At 53.1% G+C, this 12681-nt stretch overlaps 1 protein-coding gene across 2 annotated transcripts in view; it reads right to left on the reverse strand.

Annotated features, from left to right (window-relative positions):
* IRF2 (interferon regulatory factor 2) overlaps positions 1 to 11417 on the reverse strand; it is a 90181-nt gene extending 78764 nt beyond the window's left edge. Inside the window, exon 1 of one of the 2 annotated variants that reach the window (XM_056114271.1) lies at positions 11221 to 11417. The gene's annotated coding sequence lies outside the window, so the exon portion shown is untranslated. Of the gene's footprint in view, positions 1 to 10708; positions 10733 to 11220 lie in introns of those variants that run through there. The other variant, XM_056114272.1, reaches the window with a different exon arrangement.
* Between the last annotated feature and the right edge of the window lie 1264 nt (positions 11418 to 12681).

Genomic DNA, 12681 nt, shown 5'->3' on the forward strand with positions numbered 1-12681 from the left:
ATCCATTTTTCCCGACACCTCAAGAGGCTGAAAAGATTCACCAGGAATAAATGGCACGGCCAATGTGCTGCTTCTGTAAAACTGGGGAGCACTGTATTATGTGATGCTGAAGAAAACAGGAATAATTTGTGGGTGGGAGGACAAGAACATATGTGCTATTACAGCCAACAACCATTCTGACTTGGCCGTTCTTCCGCGGTCATAGTCCCTCTATTACCCTCAATAACCTCTATTACACTCTATAACCTCGGGTTATAGTCCCTCTATTACAGTTTTCTGTTTATTTGTCTGGGGGCCACACCCTGCGGTACTCAGGGATCCCACTCTGGGATCACTCCTGGCAGGCTCAGGGTGCCATCTGGGGTGCAGGGGATCGAACCCAGGACAACTGCACGTAGGGCAAGCACCTTACCCACAAGACTATCTCCCACAGCCTGTCCCCCACCCCAGTTTCTCATCACACCTTCCTTTTCGTCTAATCCTGCACCATTTCACAGGGCAGCCAACATGAATGGAACCCGGCGGCTGAATAAGATGAGTGGTTGGTATAAAAGGACAGGATTTTAAAACTTCAGCACAAAAATAATGAAAATTGCGGCTGGAGTGATAGCACAGTGGGGAGGGTGTTTGCCTTGCATGCGGTTGACCAGGGTTCGATTCCCAGCATCCCACATGGTCCCCTGAGCACCGCCAGGAGGAATTCCTGGGTGCAGAGCCAGGAATAGGCCCTGTGCATCGCCAGGTGTGACCCAAAATGAAAAACAAAACAAAACAAAAATAATAATGAAAACATTTCACAGATGTTTTTGCATTCAACAATGCTGAAATAATATTTTGGTATACTAGATTTCACGGGCTGGAGCGACAGCGCAGAGGTAGGGCATTTGCCTTGCGCGCAGCCAACCCGGCCGAGCCAGGTTCGATTCCTCCACCCCTCTCGGAGAGCTCGGTAAGCTACCGAGAGTATTTCGCCCGCATAGCAAAGCCTGGCAAGCTCCCCGTGACGTATTCAATATGCCAAACACAGTAACAACAAGTCTCAAAAATGGAGACATTATTGGGCCCGCTCGAGCAAATCGACGAACAATGGGAGGACAGTGTGTGTGTGACTAGATTTCATAAGATATTATTAAAGTGAATTAGACTGCTACATTTTATAGCAGTTCTTAGAATAACTTATTAATTTTATTTAACTCCTTTATTGAATCACCGTGAGATAGTTACCATTAGAACATTTTAAACTACAGGGGCCGGAGCAACAGTGCATAATGTAGAGGGTCTGCCTTGCCGCTTGCCCGTCCAGGTTCAGTCTCCAGCACCACATACACACGGTCTCAGAGCCCCGCCAGGAGTGATCCCTGAGTGCAGAGCCAGGAGTAAGCCCTGAGCACCACTGGGTGTGGCCCCAAAATGAACAAACAATAACAAATTATATTTCACTTTATACTTGTATTAGACAGGCGCTTTTTATTTTTTTCAAGTGGGGGCTGGATATAGGACAGAACTATAAATACCAAAGTATTCTGCCTCTGAGCTAGTAGAGGTTATAACCCAACTCTTTCTTATCAAGCCTAAAATGATTTCAGTATCTGTAAAAAGGATCAAGATTTGGGGCCAGAGAGACAGGACAGGACTTAAGGCTTCCAGGCCCTTCCTTGCCTTGCCCTCAGCCCAGTTTGATCCTGGCACCGACATACGGTTCCCTGAGCATCAGCTGGTGTGATCCCTGAGCAGTCTGGAGTTAAGCCCGCGCACCAATGGGTATGCACCGGTCCCCACGCCCCGAAATGTGAAAGGCTTCCAGACAGAGGCTTTTAGGCATCTTCACTTCACTTGGTGCTAGCAATCAAACCCCAGACGTGTACGTGTCAGGCACTTGCTCCACCAAGGGTCATCACCCTGGCCCTAGCTATTCTCACTTAACATTTACCAGTGGCAGGTGAGGGGAAACAAAAAAGTGTCTTAAGGACTTTTTTTTTCTTCTGTTTTAAAAAATAACAGTTGTATTGTATTAGACTTCAAAGATAGGGAAAAAAAGTTTCAGGGGGAAAAAAAAGAAAGCTTAACATGCACAACCCCTTCATTCAAATGTTTCCTTCCAGGCTTGTTTTATTTTTAAACAATGCGTAGACAAACATTTTAAAAATAAAATTAGGACTGCAATTCAATGTCCTCTTTTCCTCAACAAATATCATGAATATTTTTCCATCATCGAGTGCTCAAACACGAATTTTATAAGTTACCCATATTCATTGTCTGGATGTGCCATCATTTATTTAAATGTGTTCCTATTGTTGGGTTTTTAGGCGGTGTCCAAGTTCTCAATCTAATGGGAGCTAATTCAATAAACAATCCTTTGTACACAAAGCTTTGTCCCATCTCTGGTTACTTCACGGGAGCAGATACATAGATGAGGAATTATTAGAACATTTGAGGCTTCAATATGTGATACCAAAATTAATTCCAGAAAGCCCACTTCGCCATACAATTCAACAACGTGGAAACCGCAGTCTCCACCCCCAATGACCTGCAGGACCCAGTTGCGGCATTCACAGTTCAACCCGCATATGCCAGCTCGTCTCGGAAACATACTGCACTGTGCTGTGTTCCTCACTCCGCCTTAACCTCCCCTAACAAGTACAACCAGCAGCAAGGAGACCAACGGCAGGTGGGTGAAGGGCCCTGAGACTGATGATAAATGTTAGCAACGCGATGTTCTCCTGACTCTGCCTCACTCCAAGGACAGCTGAGCCGGGGCTGGAGCAACAGCACAGCGGGGAGGGCGTTTGCCTTGCACTTGGCCAACCCGGGTTCGATTCCCAGCATCCCATATGGTCCCCTGAGCACCGACAGGAGTGATTCCTGAGTGCAGAGCCAGGAGTAACCCCTGTGCATCGCCGGGTGTGACCCAAAAAGAAAAAGAAAAGACAGCTGAACCTTAGATGCAGGGATCGACCCCTCCTGCCTTCCCACCTCCAATACTCTTATCTCCTTATCTCTGTGGTGGCATCACCCCTGCCAACACTGTTCACCACCTTCTGGCTGTCTCAAGTCAGCTGATGATTCCACACTTCCTTCATTTGACTCTCATCTTCAGAACCAAAAGGCCTAATTCCAAAATCAGGGGCTGGAGAGACAGTACGGTTGGGCAGGATGCACACCGAACAGTTTACCCGACTTCAGTCTCCGGCCCACTTGTGGTCCCTGGAGACCCACCAGGAGTGATTCCCGAGCACAGAGCCAGGAGTAAGCTCTGAGAACAGCCAGGCATGGCCCCCCAGCAAAACAAGCAAACAAACAAAAAAAGTAGGGGAAGTATATTATCAGTATTTCGATGTGTTAACCATTGTTAACTACAAGCTGGCTCTCACCACCCCCAAAATGCACTCAATACGACATGGGTGGCAAGACACAATCTACCTATCTGAACATCACATCTCTCCACTCAAGTCAGGAGGCATGAGTCTAATCTCCAACTCATTCTCTCTTTTTCCTCACCTCATCCTCCAAGATCACCTTTCAATACCCTTCCCCACCCCACATGTCCACTAACACCCCGGCTGAAAAAATGCCCTCCTTGCCACTGTGATTCTTCTCATCTTCTTCAACAGATCTGGGGTAAGGGGGACAAGATCAACAACGAGTCACTCAGAGGAGACAGTATCGTTACTTAAAATAAAGCAATTTGTAGGCAGTTACTTCAGACTCAAAATGCCACCCCCGTGAGATGTGAATGTCCCTTGGATCTAAGCACATCGCACCAGCACAGTGTTTAATGCAGTTAGATGGGTGTTCTTCGGTTCCTACAAAAACTTGGCATGCATAAGTTAAGAAGAAGCATGTGAATTGCAAACTCATCTCTCCCGGAGTCACATTAGGTGGGCTCTGTGGAAACGCTGTTATTCAGACAGCAGCAGATTACTAAGTGCACCTGGGGAAAAAATTCCTTACGAAAATCACAGAACAAGTAGCTAACTCCCCCAAAGATACTCGCTTAATAAAAACTGGACAGGCTTTTCTCACACAAAACGCAACTGCAGAGATGGATCGGTCTTGCCCTTCAGATAAAAATGCTTAGACTCCATCAGAAAAAAACAAAACACTGCCTTCTGTTTCCCATAAAAAAAAAGAAAAGGAACTCTGAGGCATGCACAGGGCAGGAGACGAACAGAGGCATTCTTGGTTATCAAAGCTGAATACTACGAGATGAAAGGGAATATAAGTCAAAACAAAGATATAAAAACCCAACCCCTAAATCTCCACGGCCTTCCCAGACAAAGAGAAGCCTATAAAATAAAGTCCTATTTGCTGCTGCAAATGGAAATTTCGAGCACCACAACTGGGCTGGAATGACGGTGGCTGGGGCTTTGCCTTGCACGCAGCTGACTTGAGTTCGATCCCCGGCTCCACACAGGGTCGCCAAAGCGAGCCAGAGAGTGAGCCCTGAGTGCAGAGCCAACAGTGAGCTGTGAGCTTAGCCTGGTGTGCCCCCTGCACTGCGGCCCCACCCCACCCACCCCCCAAAAAAAAGCAAGAGATCAGAGAGCACCACAACCATCACACCGATACCACCTTCTGTCGAACAAGCAACAGCTACAAGGGCACAGATCGGGGAATTAAACTCTGGATGGGACCATATATTCACTGCCCCGGGGGAACCCAGTTCAGCAGCTGACTTCCCTATGTCGCATGGCGAGGAGACCATGAAAATGACAGAGAACATCTGGCTCAGGGGAGAGGGCCTTTGCTCATGGGGTCTTCTCCTCCACATCAGGGCTCCAGGCCACAGTGGTAAGAGAGGCTTGTCACAGGGGGTGGGAGAGTGACGGAGTCTCAAGGCAGAAGAGGAAGAGAGGGATTTTAATAGAATATCTGAAGGTTCCTATGTTTCCCGTCGGTAGCGGCAGGGGCCAGTCACATGCTGATCTGACACCCACTGATCCCTTGCCCCAAAGACAGCCGTTGAGTATCCCATTTTACAGATTACAGAAAGGGGAGGGGGGGAGAGTTCATGCAAAAGCTTAAAAGGCAACTCCGGACCTCTGGACTCTGGAGCTCAGGGACCTTCCACAGCCCCAAGCCCTGTGTGTACACACTTGTCAACAAATATGTCATAAAAGAAACCAGGCACAAGGTTTCAGTCCACTTGCCCAAATAATTGTCTGCTGGGTCACCTCAAAGCTTAGCCATGTTTCATGAGGATCACTTTTTCCTGATCCCCAGCAGAACTCAACTTATTGATGGGAAGTGTGTGTGTGTGTGTGTGTGTGTGTGTGTGTGTGTGTGTGTGGGCGCGCACCTAGTTGGGGAGGACTTAGGCTCTTCTAAACTAGTTTTGCAATCCTGCAAGGTAGTGTTGGATGCTGGTGTGTTTATCTGAAAATATGGCTGCCCAGATGTCTGAAATATCATGTTTCTCTTTTGCATCGGAACATAATTACATCAACTGGATTGGACGGTGCACGTTTTCTCTGCTTGAGTTCTGTCTGGAAGCTCTCTGTGTGGCTAAAGTCGAAAAATGGGCATCCGTATGTAGTCTTCCAAAATAAGTGAAACCTATGGCAGGGACTATTTGTCAAAAGATCAAGCTGCTGAGGGAGGAAATGATTCGCTACAGGGTTTTACAGGGACCCCATTACGGCCCCTCGCACCTTCAGCATATGCTCCTGACCTATCTCCCAAGCCCCAAAAAATCCTTTCACTGGGAGCCTGAAATGGGGAGCAGTGGCTGCCACCTCTGCCACAGCTTCCCAAGGGGCCCAAGAGACACGCTGGGCCAAGTCTTCCTCAGCTCCAGGCGCCTGGGAGCTGGATTTCCTGCCTGGGCTTCTCCTTGATACTTTATATAAAAATATTGGCATCAGGTTTCTATCAGGACCCAAGATTCACTCTTCTCATTCAGTCCCCCTTCCACTACCAGTTTCCCACCAGACTCTCACCGCCGACCCTCTCCTCAACCCTGCCTTCCACGATATTATGCACCAAATAATGATACTGCAAAGAGGGCTGGAGAGACAGGACAGCCAGCAGGGGGCTTGCCCTGCACATGGCCAAGCCTGGTTCAAACGCGAGCACCACATACGGCCCCTAGAGCCCTACCAGGGCTGATCCTGAGCTTAGAGCCAGGAGTAAGCCCTGAAACCCAATGGGTATGATATGACCCCACCAATAAATAAAGGACACACACCCCCTACCCTTGTGTAGGAAGGAACTTCGGGAAGGAAAAGACTTAACAGTTTATGACGACTGTCAAATCTTAGCAATTTATATTGTTATATGGTAATGCTATGGTATGTTATATGGTAATGCTATGGCTGGAGCGATAGCACAGGGCTGGAGCGATAGCACAGCGGGTAGGGCGTTCGCCTTACAAGCGGCCAACATGGCCGACCCGAGTTCGATTCCTCCGCCCCTCTCGGAGAGCCCGGCAAGCTACCGAGAGTATTCGATATGCCAGACACAGTAACAACAAAGTCTCCAATGGAGACGTTACTGGGCCCGCTCGAGCTAATCGACGATCAACGGGAGGGCCTTTTTTAATGGTAATGCCCACACTCTTGGGCTGCACATTATAAATATATGCTGCATTAAATTTTCCCATATGCTGTGTTAGGTATGTATCAGTCGTCAGTAAGTGCAAGCTGACAGAGTTCCTTTATTTTATTTAGGTTTGGGGACCACATCTGGCAGTGTTCAGGGCTTACTCCTGGCAGGACTCGGGAGAACATATGGGCTGCTGGGGATGAAACCAGGGTCGGCCGCACACATGGTAAGTGCCCTACCCACTGGACTATCTTGTCGGCTCTTGTAGAGTTCCTCTAAAAACATGAGGCAGTCAAAGGAAAGAGAGAGAAAGAGAGAGAAGAAGACAAGTGCCTGTCCTAGCAGCAGGCAGGGACAGAGAGAGGCTGGAGGGAAACTGGGGACATTGGTGGTGGGAAATGCACACTGGTGAAGGGACGCGTGTTGGAACATTACATGACTGAAACCCAATCATGAACATCTTCGTAATTGTGCATCTCAGTGTGATTCGATAAATAAATTATAAAGCTAAATAAAATAAATGGGATGGGGAGAGAGTACAGTGGTTAGTGCAAACGCTGCCCAATCTAGGCTCAATTTCAGGGACCACATGGTTCTGAGGTTCACCGGGTGCAGCTCTGGAGAGCACCTCCCCCCCCCCCGCCCCCAGCACCTCTCGGGTGGCCTAAGTATCCCCAGCACTGCAGGGTCCCACACCCTTAGGCGCTTCTGTCTCCTGTCAAATCGTCCCGTTGACTGGGAAACTCTGGTGAGGGTGCTAGGTTGCCTGAGCACCGCTCAGGAGACCCACAGAAACACCAAACAACTGAAAAGCAACCCCTGTAGTTATGAGCCACAGGGGTGGCTCAGAGGGAGAGTGCCTGCCTTGCACGCGTGAGGCCTGGAGTTCAATCCCCAGCACTGCAAATACATAAAAAATGAAGGGGGAGGAGTGACAGCAAAATACTAAAATCCATTAAAGGCATGTCTGTCATATCAGACAAGGAATGAAAGTCTGAAGCAATCAGGAAGAAAATTCAGACTAAACCCAGTGAGGCTTGAGAGGATTGTCCCTGCCAGAGACTGGGAAAGTACATCAGTCCGGGTGCTGTTATTTGCATGTCATTTGTTTCCATGGATACTGCCCAACTTTTTTCCACGGACAGGAAAAAAAATTCAGATAAAATTTTATTGTTCAATATCTTGATGCTTAAGAGAGTTTTAATTCCTTGCCATTCTTTATACACTCTCAGAAGAAATAAAATCTCTCCTTGCAGGAAATTCTACGAGAAAGTGCTTAATCCAGTCATGAGTCTTTGCCTCTCAGGCTCATAATCTGACAAATTTTGAAAGCCAATGCCTTGCATTTATTTAGTCTTCTCCCATTCACAGTATCCCATTCATTCTCAAAAGCAGCCCTATGGGCGGCGATAGTTAAGGATCATTCTCATCTTCCACAGGGCTCGCCCCAAAAGATAATTACTGCATTTAATTTTCAGTTGTGTACTGTCAGCTTAACAACTATAACACAATCTCCCCAGAAGGTAAGAGACTTGTCAGCCTGTTCCCAATTGAAGTCACAGTTTCATCTGGGGCCCAGTAAATATCCTTGGAATATTTATTAAACAAATAAATAAAGCCCCCCTGTCAGCTTGAAGTCCTCTCTGGTATAAAGCACAGACTAGAACCATGTCCTAGTTACCCCATTTAGAGTTCCGTATCTGTTCTCTTTCAAAGAGAAAGTGCGTAGAAATTCTCAAAACACAACAGGGCTTAAACGCAATAATACTAAAAATAAAGAGTGCAATGACCTTGGAATCACGAGGAAAAAAGGATGCATATCAAACATGAAAGTATTCCAAGTTTCAAATTTTCCACTAAGTTTAAACATCTTTAATTAGATTTGGTACAATGAATATCTGCCCAATAAAACGCTTCAGGAAGCAGGAAGAGACATGGGGCCCGGGTTCAAGCTGTCACAGCTTCATTTGCTTGCTATAATCTGCTCCCATTTTACTATAAACCCTTACTTTTGGTAATGATGACATTTTCACAGGTAAGTCTTGAACCCTGTGAACTTAATCTCTAACTTCTGAAGGTCAACAGAAAGAAAACAAAAACACGACCAACTCACCAAGAATAGGATATGCAAATATTTAATACTAGGAAGAAGTTACAAATCATAACAGACAGAAGCCTTGGGTCTGGGAGGCCAAAATCTAACTCCTAACAGGAGATTAAGTCGTAAATTACAATCACCATGCAGTGAAATTCCCGACTGGGCTCTATCAATCAACAGATGTTCCAAGGTCAAACCTTGAATGTGCCAATCGAAGTCCTGACTACTCCATCTGCTAAAGTTTACTTTCTCAGGGTTTTGCAAGGTTTCTACGACCCACCCTCTCCGTCCACCGCCTGCCCTGCTCCAGGCAAAAAAAAAAAAGATGTGGGTAGGGGAGACTGAGAACACTCAAGACCCCTTGCATCAGGAGCCTGAGGAAGTTGAGCAGGGATGATCCTCCGAGTCCTGGAAAGTGGATCTGTCTAACATCAAGACCATGCACCACCTTTCCTGCTGTCATCAATCCCATCCCCACCTGCCCTTCAATACCCAGAAGCGCAGGCGGCTAAATGCCAACGTGATTTGCAGCCGGTCTCAAAAAAACAACAATAAATTTAAAAAAAAAAAAAAAGAAGAAGAGAAGACTGCAAGCCTGCCGGCAAACTTGGGTGATTCCTGAAAATCCACAACAGGAAATGTAACTACCCTCCACCCTCCCTAGCCATTCATCAAAAGCAGACGGAGGGAGCCGGTCGGGAGCAACAGGGAGGCCGGTGGCAGAAGGCCAATGCCAGAGCGCCTCCTGGCTTAAGAATGCCGCTGTCTGTCCCGGCTCCCCAAGCAAGGACAAGGGGCCGGGCCGCAGCCGAGGCCCGAGAAGGTGCCAGGGCTGGAGAGCGAGCGGCGAAACGTGCCCAAGTTGCAGACACCAAGGAGTTAAAAAGGAAAAAAAAAAAAAGAATTCTTTTAAAACCAACAACACGCGCAAGCCGGCGACCTCGAGGGTCAGTCGGGTGCCAAGCGGGTCCCACGTCTGGTCCGGGGTCCCGCCCCGGGGCCTCCCCGATGCCCCCAACCCCGACCTGGCGCCCGGCTCTGCTGCCAACCTTCCTCCCTGCGCGGAGCGAGAGCCCCCCGAGACCGGTGGGGAGGCGGCGACGGGGGGCTGGCCGGGCGATGCCGGTGCCCCCCGGGGAGGGCTGCGCGGCCCCGGCCACTCGCCAGGGCGCCCCGACCCCCGCGCGGGCCGCCCCCCGGGCCCTGGGGCGCAGCGCGGCGGCCGGGCGCCACGACTGGCCGCGCCGGGCATCGCTCGCCCGCCGGGGAGGAAGTGGCGGCCGCGGCCCCGCGCGGCCGGCGGGCAGCTGCCCCAGGGCGCCGGGAGCCGGGCCGGGGGGCGCGGGACGGGCACCCGCAACCCGCCCGCGCCCCCCGCGCCCCCCGGAGCGCGCCGGCTGCCAGCGGGGGGCGCCGCTCGGGCTCCCCGAGGCTCCGCGGCCGAGGCGGGTCGGGCCCAGCGCGCCAGGCCGGCCCGGGGGCGCTGCGGGGCGCTAGGCCGCGGCCGGGGCCGAGGACCCCCTGGGCGCGGGGTCCGCCCGGGACGCGCCCTCCCGAGCCCCCGCGCGCCGGGACGGGCGCGGCGACCAGGCCCCGGGGCCAGGCCGGGCGCCGGCCGGCGGGGGAGGGAGGACGCGGGGTCCCTCCGGCGCGGCGGCGGCCCAGCCCCCAGGAAGCCGGGCGCGCCGGCCAGGCCCGCGCCCAGCCCCGCCGGAGCCCGCCCGCCCGCCCGCTGCCACCCGCCGCCCGCGCCCCTGCCCGGCCCCCGGCACCGCCGCGGGGCGCGCCCGCAAGTTTCCCCGCGCCGCGGCCGGGCGCGGGGCGCGGGGCGCGGGGCGCGGGCGGCCGGCGCGGTCCTGGGTGACGCTGCAGCCGCGGGGCTCCGAGAAGCAGCTGCCCCGGAGCTTCGGGTCTGGCGGCGACGGCGGGGGCGAACTCCACGCACGACACACACACGCACACGCACACACACGCACACGTACGCCCTAATTTCGTTTGTAAAACGGAGGCCCGACACTCCTGCGCGGACCTGCGCCCCGACGCGACACCTGGGGCGCAGGAGCTCACAGGCCGGGTCGGCGCGTCCACGGAGCCGCCACCTCCCCGCAGCTGCAAATCCAAAAGTGAAATTAAACCTCCACCAACCTCCTCCTCCTCCTCCTCCTCCTCCTCCCTCTCTACCTCCTCCTCCTCCTCCTCCTCGCAGCCTCCGCAAGCCCCAGTAGCAACAGCGACAGCAGCAGAACCTGATTCTCCAAAAAGCAGGCGCTCCCCAACAGCCGCCGACGGTGCCTCCAGAAACGGGTGTTAATATTTATGATCCCCACCCCCCCACCCCCTGCCGCCCCGCGTCGCCCGCCTCCTTTTCCAGTGGCAAGAAAAAAAAAGAAAAAAAACGTGTCAAACCATCAGGACACACATTAGGCTACCTCTCCCCTCCAAGCCTCATACACATGCCCTCCAGAAAAACACGCGCGCGCGCGCGCACACACTCACACGCAAAACACACGCAAAACACACACAGTCACGGTCGTAACTGTTATTTGGAGAGAGAGAGGGAGAGAAAAAAACAATGTTACCTCTCGGTGTGCCTTCTCCGCGCCACCAATGCAACCCCGCAAGGGCCGCGCGTTGCTAGGGCGTGTGCAGTGGAAACGAAAGCCCGTCGGTCGAATAATCGCAGGAGCAAAACTAAAAGTTACTCCCCGGCCGGCCCGAGCCGAGTCCAGATCGAAAGCAAAACAAGGAGAGGAAACTGCGGAGCGCCGGGGCTGGAAATCCCCCCGCCCCGCGCCCTCCGCCCTCCGCGCCTCCCCTGCGCCCTCCTCCTCCCTCCGCCCTTCCTCCCCCGTGTTTGTGCCGAGCTCGGGCAGGCGCGCGCCGGGGCGGGCGGGGAGCGCGCGGGCCGCCGCGCCGGGAGGTGCGCGAGTTGGCGGCGGCCGCTCATTGGCGGGCGGCGCCGCTTTCGTCCTTCCTCGGAAAAGTCAATTTCATTTTCGCTTCCCCGCGCCGGCGCCGCGGCCGGCCCGAGCAACAAGCGGCCGCGCGCCGGGCTCCCGGCCCCGCGCGCCCTAGGGCGCTCCCACCCGCCGTGCGCACGCGGCCCTGGGAGGGCCCCGGCCGAGGCCGAGCGGAGCCGAGCGGGCCCCGGCTGCCGCTCGAAGGTGTGGCCCGCAGCCCGGGAGCGGCGGGAGGGGAGGAGGGGGGCGTCCGCGTTGGAGGGGGCGAGCGGGACTTCGCGCCCAGTGGGTGCGGCAGGTGTCAGTGGGGCATCGGGAACCCCAGGTTGCGGAGCGAAGAAAAATTCCCCCGTCGAACACCGCCGCCGTCTCCGAGGCATCCAGCTAACCGGCTTCGTCCAGCGCTGCTTAAACGCGATGGCCAGAGCTGGGCCCGGCGGTTTAGGGACTTCACCTGGTCCGGACCCTCGTCTGCAACCCATTTCAAGCGCCCCGGCACTCCTGGACGGCACGTGGGGCTGGTTTGGGGGCCGATAAGGAAGGCCTTCCCCTCTCGAAGTCCTAACCGCGCACTCCAGGACGCAAGGCAAGACCCGAAGTGATCAGAGGTGCCGCGGAAGTCACCCCCAGCAGGGCAAGGGTGTGGGTTTAATCCGTCTTCAAAATGTCTCAGCTTGTTGGTTGGTCCAGGAGTGAGGCTTTTGCAACCGGGTCCACCTCGGCTCCTCCTTGACACACGGCCTGGCCGTCTTTGCACAAGTGCCTCACCTAAGGTGCCAGTCTTCCATGTTGCAAAATGGAGATCCATGAGCTAGAATAGAGGTGCGTGGCAGAGCCTGGCGCTTGAGAAACAGAAGGAAATAAAAGAAAAAAGTACAGCGCCTGTCACCAAGGTATGTTGTTGACCTCACACACACACACACACACTCTTCACCAGGCATTGGGACGGAAGCATTAGTATGGCAGGCAGGGCACTTGCCTTTCACAGGGCCCACCTAGGTTTGGCCCCTGGCACCACAGATGATCCCCTGAGCCAGCTGGGAGTGATCCTTGAGGGCAGAGATAGGAGTAAGCCCTGCA

Source organism: Sorex fumeus, unplaced genomic scaffold (assembly GCF_029834395.1).
Source record: "Sorex fumeus unplaced genomic scaffold, SorFum_2.1 ptg000024l, whole genome shotgun sequence".
Classification (NCBI taxonomy): domain Eukaryota; kingdom Metazoa; phylum Chordata; class Mammalia; order Eulipotyphla; family Soricidae; genus Sorex; species Sorex fumeus.